The following is a 22113-nucleotide window of genomic DNA, read 5'->3' on the forward strand; positions in this document are numbered from 1 at the left end:
TGTTTGAATTTGTGAATGTGACCCCCCCTATTTGGACGACATCGAATGCAGGTTTGCACTCTCATTGAAGCTTCTTCCAGTCTGAATCAATGCTAGTCAGTCTTGCTGCTAACGTCATGTACATAACTGTGTGATACAGGACTCTGATGCACTCTCTGTCGTTGCTAAGGGTGTGCTGCACATGTTTTTTGTTTAGTTGAATCTTATTGGACTCTGGGTCCTGGGTTTGGAACCAGATTTTTTTGCATTTCTGAGCCTTGTGTCCTTCAGTACAGCATGGCTTTTGAAGATCTTGGAATGCAAGGTGGTTTCACAACGAGTTCAATAGACTTATACAGCTAGATACTTTGTGTTCTGGTAACCATGCCAGTACTGGTAATAGCACCTATTACTTGGAGATTTGTGCCTTGCTACACTGACTTTCATCTTTTCAGCTGACTTTAAGCGGCATGTCAATGTCATAACCTTCACTCTCAATGCCCTTGGGGAGGGAATTCTAGGTTTTGACCTAGCGATAATAAAGGAAAGGTAATATATTGTCAGGATGATGAATGAGTTAGAGGGGAACTTTCAGATGGTGTTGTTCCCATGTATTTGCTCCCCTTGTCCTTTTAGATACAAGTGGTTGTGAGTTTGGAAGGTGCTGCGTGAAGATCTTTGTTGAATCTACTAAGTGCCTGTGGTGGATGGAGTGGGTGCTTGTGGATGGGGTGACAATCAAATGGGCTGCTTTGCCTTGGATGGTGTCAAGTTTTTGAGTGTTGCTGGAGCTGCACTCATCTAGCTATGTGTGGATCTCTGACTTGTGACTTGCAGGTGGTGGACAAGCTGTGGGGATTCAGGAGGTGAGTCCTCACTAGAGTATTCCTAGTTTCTGACCCTCCCTAGTCGCCATTCTGTTTATGTGGCAAGTCCAGTTGAGTTTCAGATCAATGTGAACTCAAATGATGCTGACTATGGGGGATTCAGTGACGGTAACACTATTGAATGTCAGGGGGTGATTTGTAGATTGTCTCTTAATGGAGATAGTCATTGACTGTAATTGTGTGGCACAAAGGTTACTTGCCACTTGCACCTCAAGCTGGTATATACATGTCTTACTATTATGAGATAACTCTGGAGAAGTTCACCATGCTGCTACAATGCTTTTTTCAGCTTTTTACTTAAAAGAAAATCTATCCTGTTCTGTTTCATCAGCAGTTAACAGGGTCACAAATAAAATACTTCCATTATTCTCCTTGGGCTTGCATCATTGCCTTGCTTATTAGAAAAGTCACCAGCATTGATTACCTCTTAAGGTGGTGACAGAACACTGTACCATTCGCACCTTCTCAGCAGTCTGTTTCCCCTACTACCAACATTCTAGGTATTACCATTAATCAGAAACTTAACTGAACCAGCCATATCATTATGGTGGGTGAACCCGGGTGGACAGAGGAAGTGCTTCAGGAGTGCCTCAAAGCCTTGCTGGTGAAGTGTGGCATTCCCACAGATACTGGGAATCACTTACCCAAGATGGTCCAAATTGGACGGGGAGCATCAGGGAAGGTGTCGAACACCCTGAGACTTGCTGTCAGGAGAAAGTGGAAGCCAAAAAGACAAAAACAGGGCACTATCACAATAATGCCCCACCCATCCCTTCCCGCGACCACCACCTGCCCCAAGTGTAACAGAACCTGTGATACCTGTGTCAGCCTGTACAGCCACCTACAGGTTCAACCTGAAAGTGAAAGAGGGTCATCCGTGTCTATGAGGGACCATCGATGATGATGTAACTTCAAGCATCTTTCAGAGACTAGGAATTCTGCATGAGTAACTTACTCGCTAACTTTTTAAAATTTGTCCGCTGTCTACAAGGAGCAAGTCAGGAATTGGATGTCTAATCTCATTTGCCTGAATGTGTGCACCTCCAACAATACTCAAAAAACTCAACACCAATCAGGATAAACCAAAACACTATTTCAGAACTTCATCATCTATTACTTTAAGTATTTATTCCCTTCCACTACCCATGCATAATTGCCGTAGTATTATGTATAAACCTCTTTTGACCATGCTTTCCAATGCACAACCTCTACCACTTCAAAGGAAAAGGGCAGCAGAAACACAGGGATACCACCAGTAAGTTTGTCTCCATGCCACACACTATCCGAACATGAAACTCTATCACCATTCCTTTGCTGTTATTGGGTCAAATTCCTGAAACTCCCTTCCTCACATCACTATGATTTTTTTCTATAGCAGACAGTCTTCAATAATTCAAGAAGGCAATTTATCATCCCATTCCCAACGGCATTTGGGAATGAACAATAATGCCTGCCTGGCCAGAGACAATCACATTCCACTAAAGAATAGAAATAAATGTTTTGCTAAGACTTCTTTCTTCATTTAAATGAAAAGCTAGTGCAACACAATAACATTTCAAAGGCTTCAGATCATAACTTGCATTGTTAGAACAGCATCTGAGTAATTTATCAATGTCATTCCAAACTTGCAATGTGCTACTTCCTTCAAACACACCTGTTAAATCTCATATTTTCCAATCAGAAGTCAAAGTCCGGTGGTAGATTCAGCTATTATTGTGGTACAGCTTCATTACAGGTTCAGATTTTCTTTTAAGTAAGACAGACAAAAGATTCAGATTGTATGCAGTTAAAACTTAGGGCTCACATGCCGCCCTTTGATACTACTGGTCAGCGGCTCTGGGTTATCCCTCTGTGATTGGCTGTCTGTTACAGCATCTTAAACAGATGGACAGGCTGATGGTCCAGCCCCCATCATGATGTTTTCACAGACTTTAATGATAAGAGGCGGGCCACATCTAGTGCTTGGAACTGGATTGAATATTTTCTTTTGGTGTTTTTTTTTTGTATAGATGTGGATCTATAACTACCTCTGAATCCATATCTATGATAATCTGAAGATTCTAAACTAAAACCTACTTTTAATATTGTAAAAGATTGATTAAATAATTCAAGAGAAACACCTACTTAGTGTAAAATGTTTTTATCTATGTAAGTAATTTCAGCTGCACATTCTTTCTCATCCAGTAACCTTAATTTGTACAAAGCTGCTTATTTGCTGAAGCTACAGTAAGCAAATGTTTTCCCACATGCTCTAACTACTGTCAACCATGTTCTGCAAACTTGTTAGGAACAGTTGTCAGCCATTTTGTGCCATCCAGTCATGGATAGCCCAAACAGCACCCAGCTTGTATTATTTTCTGTATAGCTGCTGGAAATTAAGGGAAGTTTGATTCCATTTGGTGACATTTTTGTTAGCTTTGCTTACAAGAGACTACAATAGTAAGAAATTGGCAGTGTATTTGATTCAGGCACTTGAAACCTGAAATGCAAATTATTGGCACATGGAAACGCTGGAGGAGTGAGCAGGACAGACAGTAGCTGTGGATAGAGAAACAGAGCTAAGTTAACTGGTCAATTTCCTGTGCAGGAGGAACATCAAAGTACTACGGTGCCTTGCCAAACATAACCACAGAGCAACATAGATGTCTTTGATCCACAGTGCCTTTTTGGATGTAGAATGGTGTAGAATCATATAGTAAAGAAGAGGCCATTTGACCCATCTAGTCTTCCCTAATAAAAAAAACTTAATCTAAATCTACGATAGTCACACTTGCCAGCACTTGGCCCATTGTCTTAAATGTTATTCCATTTCAAGTGCTCATCCAAATACTATATTGAGGTTATGAGGTGTTCTTCCTCAACAATCGTCCAAGGTACTGCGTTTCATTTTTGTAACACCCTCTGGATTATTTTTTTCTTTGCTTAAATCCCCTCTTGACCTCCTGCCTTCCACCTTAATATTATGCCCCCTATTGTTAACTTCTCAGGTAATGGAACAGCTGCTTTCTATCCACTCTGTCCGTGCCCCTCATAATTTTATGCACCTCAATCAGGGTCCCCTCTCTGTCTTCTCTAATCTAACGAAAACAACCCCTGGTTAGTGCTGGAGGGCCTGTTCCTGGGCTATACTGTTCTAACCCAACCTTATGCAGCCTCTCTTCAAAGCTAAATTGCTCTACCCCAGGTAACATCCTAGTGAATCTCCTCTGTACTCCCTCCAGTACAATGGCATCCTTCCTATTGTGTGTTGACCAGAACTACACAATACTCCAGCTGTGGCCTCATCAAAGTTTTGTACAGCTCCAATGTAACCCATAACACATAACATATTCCAAATACCTTCTCACCTACCCTATTAATCTGTCCTACCATCTTCAGGGACCTGTGAACACGACTCCCAAGGTTGTTCTGTTCCTCTGAGCTTCCTAGTGTCCTGCTATTAACTGAGTACTCCCTTGACTTGTTACTTCCCTCCAAAGTGCATCATCTCACACTTAAATGCATTAAATTTTATCTGAAAAATTATTTTATCTTTTCAGATCAACTTGTTCAGGTGTGTTGACCTTCTAGCCGGCACAGGTCACGAGATTGGGAGGTTTCAATGAAGAACTTCCTGCATTTTGTCATGTATATGCTACGCACTGTATGCAGGTGATGGAGGGGATGGAGGTTGAGGATGATGGCTGTTTTGTCCTGGATGCTTGAAGCTATTTTAGTGTTGTTAGAACTGCCAGGCAAGCAGGGAATATTTGATCACACTCTTGACCTGTCCCTTGTAGATAATGAGCAAGATTCGGGAGTTCAGGAGGTGAGTCACTCATTGCAGAATGCTTAATCTTTGATTTGCTGTTGCACTATTTTAGTGGCTGGTCCAGTTAAGTTTCTGGTCAATAGAAAGCTTGAAGACTGTTGACAGTAAGCAATTCAGCCATGGTAATACAACTGAATTTCAGGTGAAAATGATTAAACTTTCTCTTATTGGAGATGATACAGGTACATGTGCAACATAAATGTTATTCCTGTTAATGTCCCATACCTGAATGATTTTCAAACCTCACTGTTTTCGTTATTGAGTCACTGCACATAAAAAGAAGTAATATCGTGCCATGTGTTCGAAGTAAAACAACAAGGATATGCACAAAGTATTTGTCAAATCTGAACTCTTTACCCAATAGATCATCCCAGGTTGAAGATAGGCTCCCTGCTTTTTTTCTAGCGCTTTCTGCTTTTCTGACATATGTTCATTATTTGCTTTTTCTTCTGATCTCTGCAAATCAGGACAGACTGCAAAGGAACAGCAAACTGTAAATAAGGCCTGCCGCTACGTTCTCAAATGATTTTAATTGTGCTGTTAACCTTGCTAATCAGTTAAATCTTATACCAGCTGAGGCACTATCATTCCATTGATTAATAAATTACCCAGGATTCCTACTCCTGATTGCCAAACAGTAAATAGGATTTTAGCTGAGAACAGGTCAATGATTTATTTTAGCTTTGATCCTTGGTACTCGAAGACTGGAGCAAGTTTCCACTACAGATTTATGGGGAGCTACAAAAAGAAGTAAACAAATTGCAGTACAAAGACAATGAGAACCTATGAGCATCTGCAATGTTTGCTTTCACCCCGGGAGTGATGACTTATGCTTTAAAAGCGTTCTCCACTCTCTGCTACAAGTCCACATCATACAAACTAAAAATAATCCTTAAATAAAAAACAAACCCTGCAGATGCTAAAAAAAATCAAAATGAAGACAAAGTGCTGGAAATACTCAGGAAGTTTGATATTTGATTTGATTTTAATTATTATTGTCACTTTTACCGAGATACAGTGAAAAGTACTGTTTTGCAAGCTATCCAGACAAATGACTCAATATATAAGTACAACAGGGTAACAGAACAGAATGCAGAATATAGTGATACAGCTACAGAAAAGATGCAGAGAAAAATAAACTGTAATACATGAGAGGTCCATTCATAAGTCTGAAAATAACCGAGAAGAAGCTGTTCTTTATTCTGTTGGTCCATGTTTTCAAACTTTTGTGTCTTCTGCCCGATGGAAGAGAGTGCAAGAGAGTATAACAGGGTGGGAGGGGTCTTTGATTATGTTGGCTGCTTTCCCAAAGCAATGGGAAGTATAGATGGAGTCAATGGAAGGAAGGCTGGTTTTGTGATAGACTGGGCTATGTTCACAACTCTCTGTAAGTTCTTGCCATCTTGGGCAGAGCTGAATTTCTCCATTTTCTGTTTTCACTATTTCTTCCTTATGGCTTTTGTGCCCCTGGTCATCTAACTCAACTGTTTCTCCCAATGAACCTCCCTTATGCTAATATTTAAACATTAAAAGAAAAGATTCCACAGGTGCATCCAGGTGTTTATTTTAAACTCATTCATGGGATAGACTATTATTTATTGCCCTTCCAGAGTTATCTTTGAGAAATTAGTCATGAGCTACATGCCCCAGAATGCTGTTAAGAATAGAGTTCCAGGATTTTGACTCAGCAACACTGAAGGAGCAGTGATATATTTCCAAGTCAGGATGGTGAATGGCCTGGAGGGGAACTTGCAGGTGATCTAAGGAGCATATCGACTAAATGAGTGGTTCAAGTCTGGATAGTTCCAGTTACAGGCTTAATGCATGTTTAATTCCACACATGCTAAAGATGAAAGGTGGGCAACAAACAATTGCCATGATTGTGGTTACACACTCATGAGAGAGCCCAGTTGCATGTGAGACGAATAGTTAAAATCAACCTGTACTTCTTTGGTGCTCTTGGGATGCTATGGTGGTGTCCCCATCTCTGGGTTTCCACAGAAGTGTGTGATTATGTTTACTGAGTTTATTTTTTAAATAGGCCTGCACCTCCAGAAACCCCCTGTCTTAAGTTGATACATTGCTGACCAAGTGATGCTGGCTGTCCTACAAAAGGGATTGTATGTGATCCAGCTGTTTAATGGAGACATAAACACTCTCCTGTACTTGGTTTGAGAGTTTTTTAAAGTTAACTCCTCTCAAATATCTGTAGTGCTATTGCAACTGCAAGCACCAGCTGTAATGATTTCTTACAAGGACCATAGGGATCCATCCTTGCCCTGCAGCTGTTGACTGAACCCCAGCATGCAAGCACTCCACCAGCAGTACAAGACATAAACTACCGTACTTAATCATTCCGTTGTACATTTCAAGAGTTCAGAGAATAATGGAACTCAACCAACTGCTAACCGTCATCGCCTGGAGGTGATGATGCCACTTATGGGATGTACTGTACATCTCCAAAGTGTTCTTGACTAAACAAGCAAACTGTGGATTAATACGGGAGACTATGAAAGGCTGATGCAAAGGGTTTACGGGAATTGAAGGTGTTTTAGAATGACCTTGCTTTGACTTTAAATTCCCAGTATCCTCAAGTGATGCACAAATACAATCTAAATTGATTTGTTACCTGTAAAACATGAATAATTGGCTCAATCTTCAAATACCAATCATATAAATACACATCATGCATGCAGTGGAAGCTTTTCATTCTGAACATTCAAAGAAAACTGCTGAGCATCTGATTTGTGTGTGATAATCAGTAGGATATATTTAGCACATGACTAGCTACAAACATATGAACTAGAAGCAGGAGTAGTCCACTTGGCCCCTGAAGTCTGATCTGCCATTTCATAAAATCAGCACTGATCAGATTACTCCACATTCTCAACTGTCACTGATAACATTTCGCAGCCTTGCTTCTCATGAATCTATCTGGTTCTGCTGTAAAAGTATCTAGTATCTCTGCCCCCACCATGTTTTGACAGAACAGTGGGGTGGTGGGGTGGGGAGAGAGGTGGGATGTGGAGGGGAGTTCAAAAGACACTCAACCTTCTCTGGAAAAAATAATCTCTTTAACTTTGTCTTAAATGAGCAAACCTTAATTTTTAAACATTGACCTTTTGTTTTAGGATCTCCCATAAGGGGAAACATTCTTTCCACATCCACTCTGTAAAAATAAATTATGATTATACAAGTTACAATCAAGTTGTTTCTCCTAAAGTAGCTTGTCCAATATTTCCACATGTACATTCCAGGCATTTGTGTATGAAACCTTTTCTGAAAACAATAAGGAACCTGATACTGTACACAATACTTTTGATGTGGTCTCATCAATGCCCTGCATAACTCAAGTATAACACTTATATTCAACTCCCCTTGCAATAAACTCTATGTTCCATTAGCTTTCCTAATTACTTGCTATACCTGTGCACTAACCTTTTGCAATTCCTGCACTAAGAGCCTGAGATCCCTCTGCAACTCAATGCTGTGCAGTTTCTCACCATTTAGATTATATGCTTCTTCATTGTTCTTTCTGTCAGAATGGACACTTACCCCTTTTCACAATTTGTAAGATTGTTGACTATTCACTTTGTCTATTGGGATTGATTTGTAGCCTCCTTACAACTTTTCTTTCCTACTTACCTTTGGAAGCATTCAGCATCAATCCAACATGTTCGGATAGAATGATAGTAAAGGACATTTTGTTATGATTCTATATCAACATTGAATTATGCAGGGAGAGAATGAAAAGGCATTATCTTCAAAATGTATTGTGAAAAAGGATAAATTCATTTAAATTTAAGGGAACAGCTGTCACAGAAATGATTGACTTCTATCAGCTGTTCCCAGGGGCCCATAGCATCTATTTCAAAATGACTCATAATGACCCATTTACCTGGGAAATTCATCAATGTCATTCAATTTAATGTTACTTTCTTTTTGTAAAATCCAGGAAGAGAACCTCAGCAAATCTTCTTGATCTCAGAGTGGCAGTGTCAAAGGGAGGAATGTAGTTGGGTTGGCATATCAAGACAGGGCCCTACCACATTTCCTGCTTGCAGGAAATGTCCCATAGGTAGACAGGAAGCACAGAACTGATAGGGCACTGAAGGAGGCCGTTCAGCCTGTCTTATCTATACCGGTTCCGTTGCCAAAGGCCAATTTCCTGCCTTTTTCTTATATGCCTGCATGCTACTTCTATCAAATAACCATTTAATGCCCTCTTGACTGTCTAAATTGAACCTGCCTCAACCATATTTCCAGGGTTTTGAATAAGTTTTTTGTTTCTCTCCTATCACCCTTTGTTTCATTCACATGTCACTTTAAATCTATTCCCTTTCATTGTTACTTCTTTTACAAATGGGAATAACTTTTCCTTAACTACTCTCTCCAGCCTATTCATGATTTGAAAACCTCTCTCAAATCTCCCCTTGGCCACTTTCTCTATAATGAAAAGCAGCTACCCACACCATAGAGCCAGGCAGTGAGTTTACTTACTGAAGGCTTCCATTAGAGGCAATGCTCCCATCTCTCAAACATATTGCGAGTTGAAGAACTGCCTACCCACCACCACAATTGTGGTGTGTCAGCTCAAAAGGGCCTATAATGTTCTTGGTCCTGTTTTGCTGCTTAAGAGAGTTTTTAATATCTGTTGCAGTAAGAAAAGCATTACATTCATTTAAGAAACATCTTACTGTGAAATCATATTGAAATGGTACAGGAGAGAGCAAGATCCTGTGATATTGCATCATTTGCAGTCTCAATAGCATAGATCACAGTCAGATATAACCACTTCCATGATGGAGACTGCGATTCTGCAGCAGTGAGGTTCCACCTCCCAAATCAAGGAGTTCTGACAGCAAAGGCATCCCATCATCCTAATGATTGGATCTGATCTACTTTCAATCACAGGAGCTAACCACTATTTCAAATATTTATTTGCTTTTCCATGACTTAAAGTTGAGGTGCAATTTCAGTCTCCTGCCTGCCTCTCCAAGTGGGTGTTGCCTGAGGTCCAGAAGATCTGGAAGCATTAGGAGCTAGTTGCTCTACTGAAATCACGTGGTGAGCATAGAGGCAGTTAATTAATAAGGTCCTTGAGGGAAATAACTCTGTCTTTCAGGCTTCTGGCAGCTGTCATTTGTTCACAAGGTTGGGATCAAAAACCAGTGAGAAATTCCCACTCTCACACTGAATTTATCATGCTGTAAACAAGCACCCAGTGATCATTGACTCTCTCTCGTCCTCTCCTGTTTTTTTTTCCAATGTACATGCTATGCCGAGTTGACAGGTCTTTCATTTCAGCTTTACTGATGTCTTTGCCCCTATTTTCACAAGTTGCAAATGTTGATTAGTGAATGCCTCAAGCTATAATCCATTATTAAACTCCCCAATGGTGAAAGGAATATCAAGGAATGACAAATGTAGGGAATCCACTGTCAGCAGGGGCATTATAAAGTGAGGGAAGAGAGGAAAGAAAAATTAAAATGTTCACACACCTGAGGGGTTGAGTTCTGACACTTGTTGGAACCATGTTCATTTATGGTTGTATTTTAATCTTTTAATTTAATTCCTTTTATTTTGAGGTATTGAACAGAAAGGAGAAAGTCTGTTGTATCTGTGCTCTATTGTGATGCAGTGGCAGTGTTCCTACCCCTGGACTGAGTGGCATGAGTTCAAGTCTTACATGCTGCAGATGTGTATATTAACATCTCTGAACTGGTTGATTAGAAAATTGGTGAAATTAAAATAAAAATAGAGGCATACCCACTCACTTTATTAGATGTTGTTCATGATGACGTTTGTTACTACTACTGTCTAAAAGAGTACGATAAGTGTGCTCTCTGTACTGTGGTTAAAGTGAAGGTTAGAAATCTTAGTAGAGGATTTTCGTAATTTCTTGTTACCTGTTGTGAATATACATAGATAGATATTGTTCCAGGGATTTGAAGGAGGACCAAGATGTTAGGTCTTGTGACTTCAAGATACTATGCTATTCGGCCTACAGATCTATATGACATTGTCATTGTGGTTGGTAATTATGGAACTCTTCAGGATTTACCCTTTCAGACCAACATCACCAACAACACTTTACACTTATCTAATGTCTTTAAACATACTTAAGATACTTCACAGGAGTATTCCCTTCACTGCTGATGCTCAACAGCAGCAGTGTGTACTAGTTACAAGATGTATTTCAGAAATTCACCAAGGGACCTGAAATAGCACATTCCAAATCCATGAGAGCTGCAGACATATGGGAACACCACCAGCTGCAAGTTCCCCTCCAAACCAGTTGCCATTCTGACTTTGAAATATATCACCATTCCTCTACTGTCACTGGGTCATAATTCTACAACTCCTTCCATATTGGCAGTGTGAGTCAACTTACAGCAAATGGCCTGCAGCAGTCCAAGAAGGCAGCTCACCAGCACCCTCTCAAGGGCAACTGGGGACAGGCAATAAACACTGGCCAGCCAGCGATGCTCCAACATCCCAAAAGTGAATTTTTAAAAAGCAAACAAGCCACTTAAGCTGTAAATGGAGGAATTAGGAATAGTCACCAACAGCTTGGCCAGAGAGGTAAGTTTCAAAGTTTATATGATGGTGTTCCCATATATCTGCAGCTCTGGTCCTTCTAGATGGAAGTAGTCATGGATTTGAAATGATCTGCGAGTAGGCGTCCTGTCTCCCCAATGTAGAGGAGACCACATCAGGTGCAACAGATAAACTGGATGACATTGGTGGAGGTACAGGTAAGTTTCTGTCAACTGTGGAAGGATCCTTATGGGTTTTGGATGGAGGTGAGGGGAGTGGTGTGGGCGCAGATTTTGCACTTCCTGTGGTGGCAGAGGAAGGTGCCGGGAGTGGGGTGTGGGCTGCTGGGGGTGGGGGTGGGTGCATGGACCTGACAAGGGAGTCCTCGTCCTCCTGACGTGTCCATCACATTTCCCATCTATCCGCTCCACCCTCCTCTGCGACCTATCACTTTCCTCCTTACCTTCATCTATCTATCAATTTTTCAGCTACCTTCCCCCACCGCCACTCCCCCCAACTCCACCCCCACTCCCATTTATCTTTAGTCCCCTTGGTCAACAAACCTCACTCTTTATGAAGGGCATTTGCCCAAAACATTGATTCTCCTGCTCCTCGGATGCTGCCGAACCCCCCTGGTGTGCTTTTCTAGCACCACACTCTCAACTCTGATCTTCTCACTTTCTTCACACATCAATTACAACGTTGCTCATGTTTTTCTTCAAACTTTAATTGATGACAATACATCCTTTCATTGAAATAATAGCTCATAGTGATGTGTCTAGAAGCATTTTGCACAATTAAAATCTTTTGTGACTGTAGTTATGTTGGTTGTTAGCAAAATGCAGCACTGCAAGCTATTCCCATTACCACTCCTCCCAGAGTGATCATAATTGCTGTTTCCTTCACTTTCTCGAATGTGATTGCTTTGCTCAATATCATTTAATATGTATATGTCAACTGCACAGTGCAATGCATAACTTTCAATCTGTTTAACTGTGCTTGTTTTTGAGAGCTGTGACAGTTACATGGATGGCTGCTAGAAAATTGTTAATAGTAAACAAAATCATGGCTGATATGTCCATTTTGCAATTAAAAAAAAACTAACTTGTCTTCTCAAAGTAACAACTGGTGAACTAGTCAGGAAAGTGTCATTGTTAACACATTAGTTGTCGTCTTCTCCTGTTCTTCATAAAATACTGTTAATAAGGTCTCATTTTAGCTAGCTTGTCAGTATGGGCTCAAACAACATGATTGGATTTCTACTACAAATTCACCCACAGTTTGTGTTATTTAAAGGATTCATTCCAAATTAGCTCATTGAGAGATCCTTGAAAGTGGCAATGCGGGTGGATAAGCTGATCAATAAGGCATGCAGCATGCAAGCCTTCATTGGCCAGAGTATTGAATATTAAAGTTGGTAAATTATGTTACAGTTGTACAAAACTTTAGTTAGGCAAATTTTGGAATATTGCATGCAGTTCTGGTCGCTACAGTGAGAGGGGGAAAGTTTAGGGGAGAAGTGTGAGGAAAATTTTTCACACAGAGGGTAGTGAGTGCCTGGAAACACACCATTGGAGGTGTTGAGAGCAGGCACGTTAAGCAGCTTTTAAGATCTTGATAGACACTTGAATTGGAACCGAACAGAGAGACAGAAACCACATATGGGCAATAAGTAGCTGGTATAAACAAGGATTAGGAATTGGCACAGGCTTGATGGATCGAAAGGTCTGTTCCCATGCTGGACTATACAATATTGTATTGATGTATTTTTGAAAAAAATGATGGCAAATTAATTATGAGCATGTATTGCATTTTAATGCAATAAGTTCTGCAGTCCAATATTCTATTCAGCTATAAGTTTTCCTCCCTTGCTGTTAGCTATGGTTTGAATGGAATCATATTTATTTTTATGATAACTCTCTACAATCCACAGTTAGTGTGAATGAGTCAATTGTTTTACCAGTGTTCAAAGCAGTCAGTATCCACATATTGGCTTTAAGCTGTCATTGCTGTTTTAGTGAGCCAACTATCAAGTAAATCATATTGGTAGCAGGTGTTTGTATAAAGACATTTCATTATGGGGAATCCCATGAGCTGAAGATTGAATGTATTTTAATACATTGAAAATCATGCAACCCTTCAATGAAAATTGGAAAAAGTAGACTAACCTTTAAGCTGCTAAGTCAGACAAATCAAGAATTCTTTTCTATGAGTCAACAAATCTTTATACAGCAGCAGTATGAGTTCTGTCATGTTTCCCAAGGAGATTTATTTAGAGCCTTTCATGACCACTGGACATTGCAAATGCTTTAAAGCCAATGAAGTGTATTGGAAACATAATTGTTGCTGTAAGAAACACTTCAACCAATTTGTGCACAGAAAATGCCCACTCACAACAATGTGATGATGACCAGATAATCAGTTTTGTCATGTTGATTGAGAGATAAAGTTAACTAGGCGATTTGATAGGATTGAGGGGCGGGGTGACTATGTGACTTACCCTCTCTTCCTTGAATTAGTATCATGGAATCTTTTACCTACAGCTGCAATAGCATACAATACCTCAATTTTTAATGCCTCTTCCAAATATTGTCGGAGTCTCTCAGTACAACACTGGAGAGAAAACTTTGACCTTTGTGATCAAGTCTTGGATGTGCACCTGACTCAGACTCAACCATAAATACAGTTGTGATTTGGAAATGCCAATGTTGGACTGGGGTGTACAAAGTTGAAAATCACACAACATCAGGTTATAGTCCAACAGGTTTATTTGGAAGCACTAGCTTTCGGAGTGCTGCTCCTTCGTCAGATGGTTGATGATGGCTCATATCCCTCCAACCACCTGATGAAGGAATAGCGCTCTGAAAGCTAGTGCTTCCAAATACTTACAGTTGACACGTATGGAGGTGAAAATAAGTCAGGTTCTTATTACTAGCCATTATCAGTAACCTGTGCTGAAAATTTTAATTATGTGAAGATCTGGTTAGCCTTAGCCATAGAAGGGTAGCATGGTGGCTCAGTGGTTAGCACAGCTGCCTCACAGCACCGGGGATCCAGGTTTGATTCCAGCGTCAGGCAACTGTGTGGAGTTTGCACCTTCTCCCCATGCCTGTGTGGGTTTCCTCCGGGTGCTCTGGTTTCCTCCCACAGTCCAAAGATGTGCAGGTTAGGTGAATTGACCATGCTAAATTGCCCATAGTGTTAGGCGCATTAGTTAGAGGGAAATGGGTCTGGGTGGGTTACTCTTCGGAGGGTCGATGTGGATTTGTTGGGCCAAAGGGCCTGTTTCCACACTGTAAGGAATCTAATCTAAGATTCCTGGGAGCAGCTTTCAGTTTTGAGACACAGTTAAGCATGAACACTAACGAGCTGGGTGGGGTTATGGTCCCTGCTCACATTTGTGGATCTATTCTATGGCACATACCTAGGTATTTAAAGGGAAGCCTGATGTATTTAGGGAAAGGTAGATAAATGCATGATAAGGAGTGGAAAAAACAATGAACTCACAGTTTTATGTGATAAGAGGTGGGAGGACCTTTATATAATACGTAAACACCAGCATGGACTAGTTGGATTGAATGGGCAGTTTATCTGCTGTATGTTTTACAAAATTTTCTTCAATGTAGATTCAATTGAAGGGAAGTAAACTTATTTATGCATTAATAGCGTTTGGGACAATGTACAACTTTAAGTTGCTATGATATATATATATTAAGATGTATTACATGTCTTGTGTTTTACATGTCAGGGGAGACATGGTCAAGTTGATTTTATAATTTGTCCCTGTGAGCCTTCTGCTGATAAATCAGGAGGCATGGTTGTTCACATATATTTTAATGAGGTTTTACAACCCTTGAAATGAAAAAGTAAGTTACTGCATGATAAAGACTAGTAAAAAAAATGTACAGTTAACAAATAGCAGGGCAAACAGGGACACAAAAATCCAGAAAGAAGTCAGTCAGTTGATCAATGTGTGTGGGCCTAACAGTTCAATCTCCATGGTAAAAATCTTACAAACCTGCTGAAAACTGAATTTAGGACATTTGTGGTTGCTCTGAAGTTTGAGTAATTGTGTGTTTAGTTTGCAATTTTGTTTTAAGTATCTTGGGAAGAGATATCAGCTGAAGAAAATGGGACTACGTATGAGTAAAAATTCATTGGAAGGGCACTGATTGCAGTTGTGCCAGTGTGAGCAGGAAGTCTTTAATGTGGAGAGAGTAGTAAATCTTCACCAGGGTATGGTGTTTGGTAGGATATTGCTGGATGAAAGGAATAAAGTGAGGTAGAATTCTTTTCTGGTGTTTGTAATAAAATCTTTACAAACTTTAAAAAATATAATTCATGAACTTTCTTGTTTAAAACCTTTCATTCATTGTGTTAAGAGTACACTGGTGGACTCTTGTTCATGTGTTCAGTAACTGACCATCACTGTTATTAAATAAACTAATAAAATTTGGATCAAACAAGCTAGGTTTCATTCTGAGATCTGACTTATCAAATATTAGCATTAGCTGGGATCATAACAACTGTATAGTATCAGAGTTACTAATACCAAAGTATCACATTTTAATTTGTAGAACAGTGAAACACAATCCAACCAATCATGCTGACCATAATCCCAAACTAGACTAGTCCCACCTGCTTGCGCTTGGCCCATATCCCTCCAAACATTTGTTATTCGTATACTTATCTACTAATGTCTACTAAATGCTGTAACTGTACTCTCATCCACCTCTTCACCAACCCAAAGAAACCCAAGCATATAAATAGAAAGCCGGAATTATCAGTTGTGCTTCGCCTGGAGGCCCACTGAAGATGTTATATAGTAGGGTGACAAAATGTCCAGAAATGAACCTTCCAGCTCAGTGAGCAAATCTGAGTTACAAAACCTCAACCTGAGTTACAAATCTTCTCAAAACTCATCTTAAAAATATGCCTGATAGTCTTGAAACTCTTACCCAAGGGAAAAGACACTTGCTATTCACCTTATCTATACCCCTCATTATTTTATAAACTCCTATAAGGTCACCTTTCAACCCTCTATGCTTCAGTGAAACAAGTCCCAACCTATCCAACCTCTCTTTAGAACTCAAACTCTTCATTCCAGGCAACATCCTGGTAAATTCTTCTGAACTCTTTCCAGCTTAATAAAATCCTTCCTATAACAGAGGGACCAGAACTGGGCTCAGTACTGCAGAGGATGCCTCACCAATGTCCTATACAACCTTAACATGAAGTCCCAACTCATATTCCCAAAGATCTGAGCAATGAAGGAAGCATGTTAACCACCTTCTTAACCATTGGATTGTGAAAATTATTCCAGTTCAGAAACAAATGATGGAAATTTTGATGGAAATTTTAAAAGCAGATAATCATTTTCACTTCTTTTTCATAGATGCTAAAAATATGACTATTCCTTAGCTTTAGAGTATTAAGTGAATGTAAAAATGATCTAGAAGTAGAAGAAACAACACGGAAGGCAAATAGAGAGACAGACACATTACTCTCCATTTTCTAATCATTCCTCTTTGTTTGTTGAGTCATTGTCTTAGAGGCCATAAAGACTGGACTTTAAATGACTTGATGCCCTACTGCTCTATTGGCCTTATCTATTAAGTAGATGCTTGATCATTAGAATGTGAGTTTACACACTGACTCCACGACTTAAAGATTAATTGCAAGGTTGCTGATATGGATTACACATAGGAAGAAAATTCATGGCAGAATTTAAAAGAAAAGTGGTGGGTTTAATGGCCATTTTCTTCAGACATTTCAATGCTAAAAGTATTAGATTTGGGTGTAGGGAATTGTTGCTTGGCAATCATTCTTCATCTCAAGTCTCTGTGGTTTCCATTTGGTGTGGCATGGTGATATACTGCAAAAGCAACATGTAGAGCAACTCTTGTTGGGACTGTGGGGGTGGAGCAGTTTGAGCATATGATGAAAACTCTGAACTCCAAATAGGATTAATTGGAATTACCACCACTATGTACATGGAAAGACTGCTTAGTTGGTATATCCTAATTGAAAGATGCACTTCATTTGGAGTTAATAAATGAGGAAATTTTTTTGAAACTCATCCTAGAGAGATGCATAGTGCAAATCCAAGTCCTTCAAACACACTCAAACTACTCGCAAGAGTCTACTTGATTTGAGCAAACAGAACCTGATTTTCTTATTGCTTCATTTTGTAATGGACAAATGTTGCCACTGAGAATAGAGTCATAGAGATGTGCAGCACGGAAACAGACCCTTCGGTCCAACTTGCCCATGCCGACCAGATATCCCAACCCAATTTAGTCCCACCTGCCAGCACCCGGCCCATATCCCTCCAAACCCTTCTAATTCATATACTCATCCAAGTGCCTTTTAAATGTTGTAATTGTACTAGCCTCCACCACTTCCTCTGGCAGCTCATTCCATACACGTACCACCCTCTGTGTGAAAAAGTTTCCCCCGAGGTCTCTTTTATATCTTTCCTCTCTCATCCCAAACCTAAGCCCGCTAGTTTTGGAATCTCTGACCTCAAGGAAAAGACTGTCTATTTATCCTATCCTTGCCCCTCGTAATTTTATAAACTTTTTTTAGATTAGATTAGATTAGATTACTTACAGTGTGGAAACAGGCCCTTCGGCCCAACAAGTCCACACCGCCCCGCTGAAGCGCAACCCACCCATACCCCTACATTTACCCCTTACCTAACACTACGGGCAATTTAGATTGGCCAATTCACCTGACCTGCACCTCTTTGGACTGTGGGAGGAAACCGGAGCACCCGGAGGAAACCCACGCAGACACGGGGAGAATGTGCAAACTCCACACAGACAGTCGCCTGAGGTGGGAATTGAACCCAGGTCTCTGGCGCTGTGAGGCAGCAGTGCTAACCACTGTGCCACAGGTTTACCCCTCAGCCTCCGATGCTCCAGAGAAAACAGCCCCCGCCTATTCAACCTCGCCCTATAGCTCAAATCCTCCAACCCTGGCAACATTCTTGTAAATCATTTCTGAACCCTTTCAAGTTTCACACCATCTTTCCAATAGGAAGGAGACCAGAATTGCATGCAATATTCCAACAGTGACCGAACTAATGTCCTGTACAGCCGCAACATGACCTCCCAACTCCTGTACTCAATACTCTGACCAGTAAAGGAAAGCATACCAAATGCCTTCTTCACTATCATATCTACCTGCGACTCCACTTTCAAGGAGCTATGAACCTGCTCTCCAATGTCTCTTTGTTTAGCAACACTCCCTAGGACCTTACCATTAAGTGCATAAGTCCTGCTAAGATTTGCTTTCCCAAAATGCAGCACCTCGCATTTATCTGAATTAAACTCCATCTGCCACTTCTTAGCCCATTAGCCCATCTGATCAAGATCCTGTTGTAATTTGAGGTAACCTTCTTGGCTGTCCACAACACCTCCAATTTTGGTGTCATCTGCAAACTTACTAATCATACCTCTTATGCTCGCATCCAAATCATTTATATAAATGACAAAAAGTAGAGGACCCAGCACCAATCCTTGTGGCACTCCACTGGTCACTGGCCTCCAGTCTGAAAAACAACCCTCCACTACCACCCTCTATCTTCTACCTTTGAACTAGTTCTATATCCAAATGGCTACTTCTTCCTGCATTCCATGAGATCTAAGCTTGCTAACCAGTCTCCCATGGGGAACCTTGTCAAACGCCTTACTGAACGCCATATAGATCACATCTATCACTCTGCACTCATCAATCCTCTTTGTTACTTCTTCAAAAAACTCAATCAAGTTTGTGAGACATGATTTCCCATGCACAAAGTCACATTGATTATCCCTAATCAGTCGTTACCTTTCCAAATACATTTACATCCCGTATTTGGAAAGGCAAAGACTGATTAGGGATAGTCCTCATGACTTTGTGCATGGGAAATCATGTCTCACAAACTAGATTAAGTTTTTTGAAGAAGTAACAAAGAGGATTGATGAGGGCAGAGCAGTAGCTGTGATCCATATTGACTTTAGTAAGACATCAATAACTGCGTGATCAACCCCTACAGATGCATCATTTGATTTGAACAGGAATTCCCTTTTAGCATGAGATCAAACCCAGCTGGCCTAGCCACCAATGATGGGAAACTAGAAATCTGGGGTGCACAAGGAACCAGAATTAAAGGGATGCAGAGTTGTTGCAGGGCTAGAGGAAGCGGCAGAATTAGCACTGCCAAGACAATAAAGGAACTTGATCACAATGAGGGAAATTTTAACATTGTGACCATGAATCAATGCAGTGGAGAGAGAATATTAACAGTGGATGACGGAACTTGGTGTGTGTTAAGGCAACAAAATTTTGGATGAACTCAAGTTTGTGAAGGGACGGAATGACCAGAGATCATTGTAATAATCAAATCTGGAGTAACAAAATCTTCAACTTCTTTGTTGTGCTTAATCCTATTAAAGGAACTTTTGTTGCCTTATCTTAACTTTCCTTTCTTTTTCTTCTTCGCTGCTCTCACTTTTTTCTGTAAGTGCTGTGAAAATCATACTGTTATCAATCCTTGCGAGTTCCAATGAAATGCTGCTTTATATTTCTCATTAACATGAAGTTGTATAGATCCCTGAATCTCCTACTTCTTTTTAATTAAGGCACCCAAGCTGGTCAGCAATAAATCTTTGTCTATTGATATTTACTTAGCATTAGAGGTGTGATGTGAGGCAAAAGCAATGTCAGAAGGGAAAGTTATAGATTGTTTCACCAAACATCAGTGAAGTATACTGTCAACCCCTCATTCTCTGATTGCAAGCTGGAAAGATGTGACCTTTAAATATCCAGTTGAGTGAAAGCACTGATGAAAAGGTGACATTTGTTGCAATCTAATATGTTGAAATGCATTTGAGCTCAGATATTTGGAGTAAAAGAACCAACCAACTTTCAACACATTGGTGTTGTAAATGAGTAAGAAAGAAAGTGGAATAATTTAGAAAATGAGCTTTCAACCTGCCAGAGGAGTTATGACATTGTTTAATTGGAGATTTTTTTAAAAGGATGTGTTTTTCATTAATTAGCATGGCAGTAGAAGTGTTAAAATTATAATGTTGCCGGTAAGAATCTGCCAATTAAAAGGTAATATATCAAAGCTAATTCCCAAGTAAAATATCTGAAGATATTTTTTATTTCAGGTGGTAACTGAAATTGTAGAACCATATATTGGTGCAGCATGGAAGGAGGCTATTTGGCCCATTATATCCATGCCAATCTCCATAGGGCCATTCAGTTCCTCATTTCCTGTTATTTTCCTGTTGCTCTGTACATGTTTATCCTTTACATTATTATTAAATTCCATTTTAAATGGTACATAACAATCAACTATGTAAAATTTGCTAATTTCACCTCAGAACATAGGGAGTAGGATGAGATAATTTGGTTCGACTCTGCTGTTCGTGGCAGATCATTTACCTCAGCACTATTCTCTCATTCTATGTCATAATCTTTGATGAAATTAGTACCCAGGAATAGATCAAATTCTATCTTGAACATGCTTAATGGCTGAAATTCCACAGCCCTCTACAGAATTCCAAAAATTCTTCATGCTCCAAGTGACAACATTTAACAACTCTGCCTTAAATGGCATGCCTCTATTCTGAGACTATGTTGCCTGATTTTAGATGCACTAGCTGGGGGAATCATCCTATCTACATCTACCCTGCTATGCACTATAAGAAATTTGTAAATTTCAAAATGATTACCTAGAGAATGCAGGTTCAGGGATGAGAGAGGTGAACTACAGTTGCACCCCCTCTGGCTCTTCAGCCAATTAGTTTCAACCAGTATGTTGAGATATCCAACCTAGAGTATCTCTCGGTTGTGGAGTGTGTGCACACAAATTGTCCTTGAGGTTGCTCACTCTTTATGTACCTTCACCTCCCTATGTACTGTAACACTCCTTTATTTATATCAGTCCATAATCTTTTATCAAAAATAACCCCCTACCCCAATGATTCACATGTACAATTTAGGCTGGTGTCTTCTCCCCTACAGATATCAAAGTCAGGTGATCAGTTGTTTAATCATGATATTCAAGAATCATATGCCACAACTACCATAATTTGAACTTGTCTGGAAATGCTAAACTGGGCACTTATGGATTTAGTTCTCCAGCACAAATGAGTGGAAAATGCTGGCTCACACACGACTGTAGGTTTCAGATGGTTCAGAGTTAGTGAATGAACAGCTTATCAGATGTTGCAATGGGAGTCTTGGTCAAAGGAGATCCAGGTGGGGGCTGGATGTCCAGTACATTCATATGGGCAGATTTCCACCTTGCACTCTTGTTGCATCTGATATTGCTCTGTCTGGCCCTCATAGCCACCTCCAATTTCTCCTGTGAATCAAGGGGAACCCATGGCTAAATGCCCATACCCAAACATTCTCCTAGTGACTCCTATAAGGTGCTCAATAAACTAACTTAGTCTTTGTAGGTGACATCGTCAGCAGATTTTAAGAATACATGTTAGTCATGTTGCTGAAGTGTTTTTTCTAAAGTTGGTATGGAAGGTTTCTAAATGTTTTAAAATTACAACTCATTCACCACGAAGTGAACAGTTGAAGGTGATCAGCCTTTAACTCAACAGGTTGTGTTTTTTGAGGAGAACATTTGCCATGCAGACATCAGAAGGTTCCATTTCACAGAATCATCAAAGTGACAGGATGTACATGTATTTGGAAAGGCAAGGACTGATTAGGGATAGTCAACATGGCTTTGTGCATGGGAAATCATGTCTCACAAACTTGATTGAGTTTTTTGAAGAAGTAACAAAGAGGATTGATGAGGGCAGAGCAGTAGACTTGAGTAAAGCGTTCAACAAGGCTTCCATGGGAGACTGGTTAGCAAGATTAGATCACATGGAATACAGG

At 40.1% G+C, this 22113-nt stretch overlaps 1 protein-coding gene across 6 annotated transcripts in view; it reads left to right on the forward strand.

Moving 5' to 3' along the window:
* lingo2 (leucine rich repeat and Ig domain containing 2) overlaps positions 1–22113 on the forward strand; it is a 717008-nt gene that overhangs the window by 668352 nt on the left and 26543 nt on the right. The gene's annotated exons all lie outside the window — the stretch shown is intronic.

Source organism: Chiloscyllium punctatum, chromosome 2 (genome assembly GCF_047496795.1).
Source record: "Chiloscyllium punctatum isolate Juve2018m chromosome 2, sChiPun1.3, whole genome shotgun sequence".
Taxonomy (NCBI): Eukaryota; Metazoa; Chordata; class Chondrichthyes; order Orectolobiformes; family Hemiscylliidae; genus Chiloscyllium; species Chiloscyllium punctatum.